Genomic DNA, 9842 nt, shown 5'->3' on the forward strand with positions numbered 1-9842 from the left:
GTTCTATCTATCATCTATCATCTATCTATCTATCTATCTATCTATCTATCTATCTATCATCTATCTATCTATCTATCTATCATCTATCTATCTATCATCTATCTATCTATCTATCTATCTATCTATCTATCTATCTATCTATCTATCATCTATCTATCATCTATCTATCTATCTATCTATCTATCTATCTATCTATCATCTATCTATCTATCTATCATCTATCTATCTATCATCTATCTATCTATCTACCTATCTATCTATCAATCATCTATCTATCATCTATCTATCTATGTATCTACAAATACACACATACAAGTATATACATATGAAAACACATATAATGTACTGAGCCTAGTTGTAGTTACCCACACGTACACTGTTACAAGTCTGTTAACTGTAGCATGAACAAAGTTCCCTAGTCTGGAAGAAAACTGACTTTCTCTCCCATCAACTGCCTGTGGCCTCTGAAGGCAGAGCTCCACCATCCCTGCTGGAACGCTGACTAGATTGATGCTTCGCTTGTCTTATGCAGCACCCACAGCTGTAGAGAGTTCACGAGTGCAGCTTCTGAGTTCATGAGCCCAGAAGATACCGTTGTTCAGCTGTCCTTCCCGACCTCTGGCTCTTAACGGTCTTTGCACTTCCTCCTCCCCGGTATTCCCTGAGTCCTGCAGGAAGAAGAAGTGATAAAGATGTCCTAGCAGGAGGAGCACTCTGCGGTCAATCATTCTTTGCACTTTGATCATCTGTGGTTTTCTGTGTTATTGTCATTCCCTGCCAAAAGAACCTTCTTTAATGAGGGGTGTGAGCTGGGCTAATCTGTGTTTTAACTAAATACGCATTTACAAGATAGACACTATATCACTTTAGCGGAAAGATAATACTAGGAACTCTTCCAGGGTCTATGCCCTCTCTAGACATGGATTATTGGCCTGGCTTATAATACTAGACATGAGCTTCCTCCTATTGGCCTAGTCTTAAATCCACTCAGATCACTGCTGATGATGTCCCAAGACATTCATGCCACTATGGCACAAATGCTCGTGCCTTACCAGGCAGTTTGCTAGTGTGTAGTGTGGTTCACAGCTGAGGAAGAGCTATCTATCTATCTATCTATCTATCTATCTATCTATCTATCTATCCATCATCTGTCCATCTATCCATCTATCTATCCTTCTTTTCAGCCTGTCTGACACCTTTTGGAATATGAACAATGACCATCAGGGAGGAGATTTCTAGTTTAGTACTAACTTGATTTTTTCTGTGACTATGTGGCATGGTGTTTTCATCAATAGGGTCTCACCATCAAGTACTTGTGGGCAACCAAGTAAAATGGCAATAATTTGTACTATTTGCTGAGGTCAATCCTTCCCCTGGGACTGGATGTTTTGTTGACTGGTCTATGGTTTCTGAGGTGAGCATTAAGCCTCCATATGGAATAAATATAATTTTAATTTTTCTCTCACACACATACTGAATATATTATATATGAACATATATATTCAGTATTCTTTGAAGGTCTGGTTTAGTGGCTATGAATTCCTTTAGCTTGTTTACAACATAGGACTTTTTTCTTTCTCCTTCAACTATAGCAGACTGTTATTTTGGATAAATAATTAGTCTGAGCTGGCATCTATAGTCTTTTAAGACATAAGGCATATTACCCTAAGCTCTTCCGGCTTTTAAAGTTTCCATGTCTTCATGTATAACCTTGACTTTTCTCTTATAGCTTGACACATGCTTTCTTTGTTCTGTATTTTAGTGTTTTAACTATAATATAATGTGGGGGGTTTCTTTCTGGCCCTGTCTCTTTGGTGTTCTGCGTAGCTATTTTACCTGAATGAGCATCTCCTTCCATAGTTTTAGAAATTTTTCTTCATATATTCTATTGAAGAATTGGCCTATGCCTTTAACTAGGAATTCTTCACTTTCTCCTTATTAGCAGTTTGGTCTTTTATGGTGTCTCAAAGTTCCCTCCAATTTCATTCGTGAGTTTTCATTTTCTTTGATTCAGTGGTCCAATTTCTCAAACCCTGATATTCTGTCTTACATGTGACCCATTCTAGTCTTACAATTTTGACTGAGTTTTTTGTTCCAGTTGGGTTGTTGAACTTTTCACTGCTGTCTTCATTTCAGCTTAGATTTTCTTCAGTACTTCAAGTTCTTGGTTGAAGTCACTTTTCATATCCTGAATCCTGTTCATTGTTCTTCTAGTCTCTTCTTTCTGTTTCTTGGCCCTCCATCAGGAGTTTAGCAATGTCCCCATTAAGTTCATCCAGGAGTTTATCCACTTCCTCCAGTTCTTTGAATGTGTTTATAACTGCTCATTTAACTTTGTGTCCTGAAATCCTTCTGGGCTGTCCTTGTCAAGGAACACTGTTACAGGATCCATTATCTCTGTGGAGGACAAAACTCTCTTGGCTTTTCCTATTGCATCTCTTTCTCTGTTGGGACCTGGACATCTGGATTTACGTTCTTGGCTGTGTATTTTGTATGAGTTTGTAGTCCCATCTGGGTTTAGTGGAGGTTTGGTTCTATTTTTGTTGTTGTTGTTGTTTGTTTGCATTTTATGCCATCCTATCTTAGTTGATTTTATAACTGGGAGAAAAGGCTTCATGTTCAGTCTTTCAGATACTTGGTATGGACTTGTGAATGGGGAGGCTGGGATGATTCCAGTTTGGCGGCTTCCAGAGGAACACACCAGGGCCCATCATGTGTGACTTAGTCTTGTTTTTGTTCATTTGTTTATCTTGGAATGGTTTTATTTCCTCTTGATTTATAAAATATAGCCTAGTGGGTATAATATTGTCGTCGATAGCTATAATGTTTTATAGTTTGGAACACGTTTCGTAGCCCTCAGTTTTGAAAGTTTCTATCTAGTAGTCAGTCATTATTCTAATGGACCTGTCTTTATCTATGACTTGGACCTTCTCTCTTGCCTATTTCAGCATCCTTTCTATGTTTTTTAGTTTTTGTCTTTTAACTTTGTGCCATGAGGCATTTCTTTTATGGTCCTGTCTATTTGATGCTCTATAGAACAAACCTCTTTAGTGAGATTTTGGGGGTTTTCTCATGATTTTTATTGAAAACAATTATAATGTCTTTGTCCTGGAATCCTTTTCTTGCATTGTTATAGTTTATATATTTCAGTTTCCATTGGAACTAAAAAGATCCTCTGTGTTTAACTTATGCATTTAAAAATGATTGTTCTCTTTGAGCATGTGACCCAGTTCCTCTGTCTCATCTTTTAGTCCTGATCCTCTGACTTCCACATGGTATATTCTGCCAGCAGAGCTGCCCACTAAACGTTGTATTTGGCTAATTGAATTTTCCTTTTCCAGCATTGTTCAGCTTAGTCTTTCTTCAATATTTCTATTTCTTTATTGAATTCATTTTTCCTGTCCTGAATTCACTTTCTTATTTCATTCAGCTGTTTGTTTTTCTCTCAATCTTCAATCAATGTTTTTTTTCTGTTCTCTCTCAGCTCAGTTGGATGTCTGTAAAATCTTTAAATATGTTTGCCATTGCCGCCTTGGCTTTTGCTACAAGCGTTCATTGTTCGCTTATTCTTTTTAGTTTGTGGGCTGAGATCCTGACCTCACACTTTAGGCAAGTGCCTTACAGGGAGCTATGTGCCCAGCTGGGTTTTAAATTTTGTTGATTTCCTCACTGTGGAATTTCAGGTAAAGTGGATAACTTAAGTTCGGTGTACTCTCACTGGCTTTGGTAGGTGTTCTCATAGGCTCAGCAGTTGACGCCCAGTATAGGCCCATGTGATGAATGAACCATTGGGTTTTCAGGAGTGTCTCCATTCAATGCACTCCAGTTCCCAGGGAGTGTGCTCTTCTCTCCCACAGGCCTAGCTCCACTACGAGGAGAAATAATACTATGGCTGTTTCCCCCCGCGCCATGTTGTATTTTCATCAATCATCATTATACTCAAACAAAGAGGAGAACTCGGCTCTCAGATTCGAGTCCCCGAGTGAACTATAGGCTGGTGCAGGGTGCCCAGTTGACAGTGTAGTTTTGGGTTTTGTCCACGTGGAAAGGAGCCCTTTCTCTACACCATGGCTAAGAGTACAGGCATGACAGCGTGTGATATATGCATCCTCTAGATGCTTACAACACTGACACTTCTTGCCACTTTTCCTGAGCTTCTGTCTCTTTGGTCAGCGGGATACTCCTGCTTCTTCATTTCCTATCAAGGCTAGAGATTTTCTTCATTTTCAGCTTGCCTACCATTTTCTTGAAATAATCTGCACCGTTGTGCTCTAAACCCAGATTGCAAGTGCTCCCATAGGACTGCTGGTGCTCCCCCTTGGGTTCTTATAGTGAGAGACTTGTTTTAATCTTTTTCTAATCTCTAGTTGCTAGTATACCGTATATTGTCTGTAAAAGGCCTCTGATACACGCCTGCTTGATGAAATGAAGGTTTTCATTAAACAGACAATCCTGTCTTATAAGCATAATTTACAGACACCTGTGAGAGAAAAGAGCTCTCATCACTGAGGCCGGGTTGGGAAGGGCCTAGCATGCAAGACCCAAGAGGCTGGGTTTTGTGATTACTTACTGGTTTTGCTGTGGAAAGAACGGAAAGATTTTTTTTTTTTTTTTAGCAATCAGAGGGTGATTTCATGATTAAGGCGGATTTAGAAAGTCCATTTCGATGGTTGTGTAGACGATTGCTGCAGCAATATATTTGATGCGTGTCTGAGTTTTTGTTTTGTTGCAAAATTGACAATGGAAACTTTTACTGAGAATAAAAGGTTTTGGAACTCAAGTCCAGGTGCCCCCATCTTCCTTCTAACTGCTCACTGGTGGGGATAAATGCACCTTACCCACCCGCCATAGGCTAGTGCAGGGCAGAGTTTCAGAAGGCGTTGTGTCCCCGTGAGACCAGTACACAGCCGTCTGCTCTATTATTTATCATTTCCATAAAGAACTGAGTTATGAGGAGCATCCAGATTCTTAATGACCATGCAAGGGAAGGTACTCCCGTTTCTCTCTACTAACGTTCTTCTGGAAAAGAGAATGCTCTGGACTTCAACAGTCTTCAAAAGTGACATCAAAATTGCATGATTCTTTTTAGCCAGGTAAGATATGAAAAACTCCGTTTGAAGAAGATTGTGGGTTTACATTCACCTTGTGAGAGGCTGGTAGTGATGTTCACACCTTCACGTACCCTTTGGCCAAAGCACTTACGATTTTCCCATCCAAACTACTCGTTCATCAGAGTCTTGTGAAAAACACTTCAAATTACTAATGTCTGGGTGTGGAGTAGAGATAAAAATTTATTTTGTTTATTTGTTCTGAGATCTGGCCCAGACACTGGCATTTTTAGACGTTTCCTAAGTGATTTTAATATCTAACCAGGTTTGAAAAATCATTAAAATAATATAAGCGAATATGCAGATAGCTAGCTACACAGCAGACATGGGAGAGTTTCACACTGTCTGTTCCTATTAGTCCATCCGCTGTGAGCATTCTGTTACTTAGGGTGCTCTCAGCTGGTAAAAAAGTTTTGATAAAAGTTGGAATAAGAAAGACATTATTCTTTTCATTCATAGAAACTGTAGACATGAGGATCTTCTGAGTTAATTAGTTTATCAATTGTATATAGCTGACAAAGTGTGGAAGACTTTGCATGTCTTTTGATATATATGTATATATATGATATAAATCCCTACATATATTATACTATATATATGTGTATATATGGAGAGCGCAAATATGTATGTGCATTAGGAAAAGATAACTTATTTGCAAAGATACTCATTAAAACAAAGAGAACTTGTCTATTTTTCCCTTTTTGCTGATAGTTTAGAATAAGTGTGTGGAGGGTGTGTGTGTGTGGGTGTGTGTGTGTGTAGAGAGAGAGAGAGGGAGGGAGAAAGAGGGATAAAGAGAGAGGAGAGAAAGAATATGACAGAGCTCGTCCCTCAAATTCTAATCCCTTGCTGGCTATATAAACTAAGAATCCCAGAAATGGCTCTGCAGGAGGGAAGGGAGGGAGAGGAGGAGGAGAAAGATATCATCTTTCTGGGGAGGTCTTACAAAGTGTAGGAAATTGCATCTTTAAAAGTAGGAAGGAGGGAGAAAGCTCAGGAAATTTGGCAAAGGGGCGTGGCTCTTCTGACATCCTCAACTGGCGTGCTGAGAGGATTAAGCTGCTAATTACTTAGTATTTTCTCAAGTTCTCATTACCATAATCACCTCATTGTCTTCAAAGCTACCTGCTGTCCTTCAGCTGCCTTGAATCAGGGAAGAAAAGACAAAGGGGAACAGAGAACTCTAAATCATAGCCCTTCCAGTCTGGAAGATGGATGAGGGCTGCACAGCTTCTTTCTCCTTTGTGAAGAAACCCCTCACTTCTCCCAGCGTACCCACTTTATTATTTTTAGAGAGTCTGGAGGGCCATCCTGGGACTTACTTTGTAGGCCGATATTGAATTGCAGTGATCCTCCTGCCTCTCCCAGATTTGGATTACAGGTTACAGAAGTGAGCCAGTGCCCGGCCCACAAAGTCTTTTTCTGCCTTTTGGTACCTTCACATATTCAGAGTCCGCACATCTCCAGAGATGCTCTGTTTAGATGCTTTAGCAACCAGATGGCATTGAACTTGAGCACTGCTCTGTCCTCACCCTTGTTACCACATCCAATCTTCGGGGAATTTATTTTTGGTGGACAGAAAATTCATCCCTTTTTTGAGACCAATTAACTAAGCAAAGTCAGATTTCTCCAGAACGTCTGTTTTTCTTTTATAAAGCAAACTTAGAATAAGAACTTGCAAAAAATTAAAAGCACATATGATGTGGAATGACCTGCTGTATGGCGTGGCTATGTGCTGCTTCATCAGTTGATGAATAGAGCTACTTTAGCCTATGGCAGAGCAGAATATAGCTAGGTGGGAAAGTCAAACTGAGTACAGGGAGAAAGAAGGAAGAGTCAGGAGATGCCAGGATCCCCCACGGAAGAAAGAGGTGAGTTAACAAACTACTAGTCTCATGGTAAAATATAGAATAATAGAAATGGGTTAATTTAAGTTGTAAGAGCTAGTTAATAATAAGCCTGAGCTAATAGAACAGTTTGCAATAAAATATTACGCTTCTAAGACGTATTCAGGAACTGGCGGGTAGCAGAGAAATGTCCAGTTATACACACACACACACATATATATTTGAAAAAGCACTTTTTAAAAAGTATTCCCATTTTAATGATTATAACCAGTTTTAGTATTTTTGCATGATTCTAGAAACACACACACATGACATATAAAATAAATTTGAGTTCTACTGCATTCTTTGGTTTTAGTGTTCTCCCATTTTCATTTGTTTGTAATCCATGCTCATCTAAGTTAAGCAAACATTGTGGTCTCTTTAGAGCTGAACTCCATAAGTAATCAGAAATAAGCATTTACTACATCCAAGAACTATGATGGGATAACTCGAGTAGTCTTAACCTGTGCGGCTGGAAGAAGCTGCTGTCAATTCATTTGGCATCCTAGTTGCATGGACCTTCCCAGTACATACTGACCAACCAAAGCCCAGTGTACTGGACCCAGTGAATGCCAAGTCTCTCAACCTGAGATATCATGGACTTCAGGGCCTCACTATGTCCAAATGCTAGGTAATACTCGACAGCTGCCAATTTGCAGGAATATCCCAGGAGCACCACATTCTCTTTCCAGCTTCCTCAAGCTGTCCCATGGTTAGCTCTTCAGAGAGAGGCTGAAGAAGATGCCAATCCTCTTATTTGGGAAACTGATTTGCAAATGCTAAGATGCTGTATGCTTTTGTCTTTCCTCTCCCACTCTGGGCCATATGCTTCTCCAATGCTTATTAGCATTAGAAGGTCCAACTCTCTGGCCAGGCCTTGCCACCTAACTGAGAGTGTGATTCTTGGGCAGTCACCGTATCTGTTTCCTGCCTCCCAGAAAGGCTTGTTGGTCCAAATGAACAGAAAACCATTTTCAACTACCAATATGCAACTTCAGTTCAGTATGAAAAACCAACCAACTAACCAGCCAACCAAACAAACAAACACTTTCCAAATAAGAAATCAATACTCCCACCTCCAGAGCCCCTGTGGTACTTCATGGTGTAAATCTTCTCTTTGCTTGTGTTCCACCGACCCAAAGCAAACTTAGCCCGTGGGTTTTCTTTTCTAGTGCTTGATGTGGAATGTTTATTACAGTGGCCACGCATGTGAGTGGGTTCAGTGACTGTCTCACTTCTCAGTGGCAGGCTGGCATGTAACCCTGAACACGGTGACCGTTCTACCTCTGTGACTTCTCCTCTCTGCGTGAAGTACTGGAGACGGAGCATCCTTCCAGACCTGTAGACCCTTTTCAACTTGATACGGAAGGTGTGAGCTTGTGCCCTGGGCATGAACATATGTGACTGAGCCGGGATTTGTGAGCTGACTATCCTTTATACCTCCATAGCTGTTGGAGCCCCACTGAATTTAATGCCTATACATTGAAAATGGGAATACTAAATCTTACTCCTAAGAAACTGTTGAGGATTAACTGGACAGGGATCCAAAGCCCCCGGAAATTATGTATACATATGACGGCCCTGTATTTAATTTTTCCCTTCACTATCCAAACCCAGAATAAAGAGCCTGAATGTGTTCCAGAGATTAATCACTCTATAATCAATATCTAATTTTAAAAAGAATTATATCAGAAGACAGGGGCTAGAAATATGCCATTTTCTTTTGTATGTGATTCTTTTATAGTTGACTTAGGGCCTAAATGTCTAGGACATTATCTGACCCCTCCCTTCGTCTGCTACATGACTCTGCTATGAGTTAGATTGATATTACTAGAGGTCCATTCCTTGTTGTTGATGGTATTGAAACTATTTGATAAAGACTGAAACACTGACAGAGATTTAAGTGTTTAACGTGTTCTATATGCAAAAAGTGTAAACATCAAATATAGATCCAATGAAGTAGCTTAAAGGGCATTGTTTATCATGCCGTATTTTTATTGCTACTCTCACATATATTGCTCATCGAACAGGGAAAAGGCCCCACACATCCATAAATGGTCTACAAACCAAGCTCTGGAATGAGTAATATTTAAGCCCGGCATTCATAAAGCAAGGAATAGAATTACCGAGCTGACAGAGACCATAGAACTGTCAGAGAAACAAATGCCAAACCGCCTCTGCTCAAAAATGAGATAGCTTAAGTTGAGAGGGGTGGAGTAGCCTACTCAGTCAAGCGTTAAGAGTCAGTCAGACCCATAGCTCTTCAGCCACGATTGGAGGGCTGTCTGGAAACCATGTTCCTTGCCACACTCTAATGAGGATGAGGGGACGAATGGGAAGTTAGGCCCTCTCAGATGTAAGAAAGGTAAGCCCCTATGGTGCCTGAACAGTATTTAGACTACCACGTCACTGTCTGATTTGAGAAATGCTCTCTCTCACTCTTCTGAGCCTGGGTCAGCATTTCCAGGGTTCTGTCGGGCTCCAGCGCTGCTATTTCCTAGAGTACTCTAAGTCAATGAACTGCGGGGAGAGGAGCTTGGGCGTTCTGTCTTGGGTACTTGGTTGTATTTGTGCCTTTTCTCTGTAGCTTAAAAATGGATTCTCTGAAAACCCCCAAATCCCTCTGCTCTTCTGCTCTCCAGTAGGGCACGAGCATCCATCCTCCTTGAGGAATCACAGATGCGGTTTCAGGGTACTATACATCCCCTAAAGAGGAAAGTGAAGCTTGCTTTTTTTTTTTTTTTTTAGGCACAGCCTGCATTAAACCATCAAGGATGCCCAAGAAATAAAAAACAAACAAACAAACAAAAACAAAAAACAAACAAACAAAAAACAACAACAAAAAACC

Source organism: Alexandromys fortis, unplaced genomic scaffold, assembly GCF_014885135.2.
Source record: "Alexandromys fortis isolate MF-2015 unplaced genomic scaffold, M_Fortis_MF-2015_v1.1 scaffold_6, whole genome shotgun sequence".
In the NCBI taxonomy this organism is placed as follows: Eukaryota; Metazoa; Chordata; class Mammalia; order Rodentia; family Cricetidae; genus Alexandromys; species Alexandromys fortis.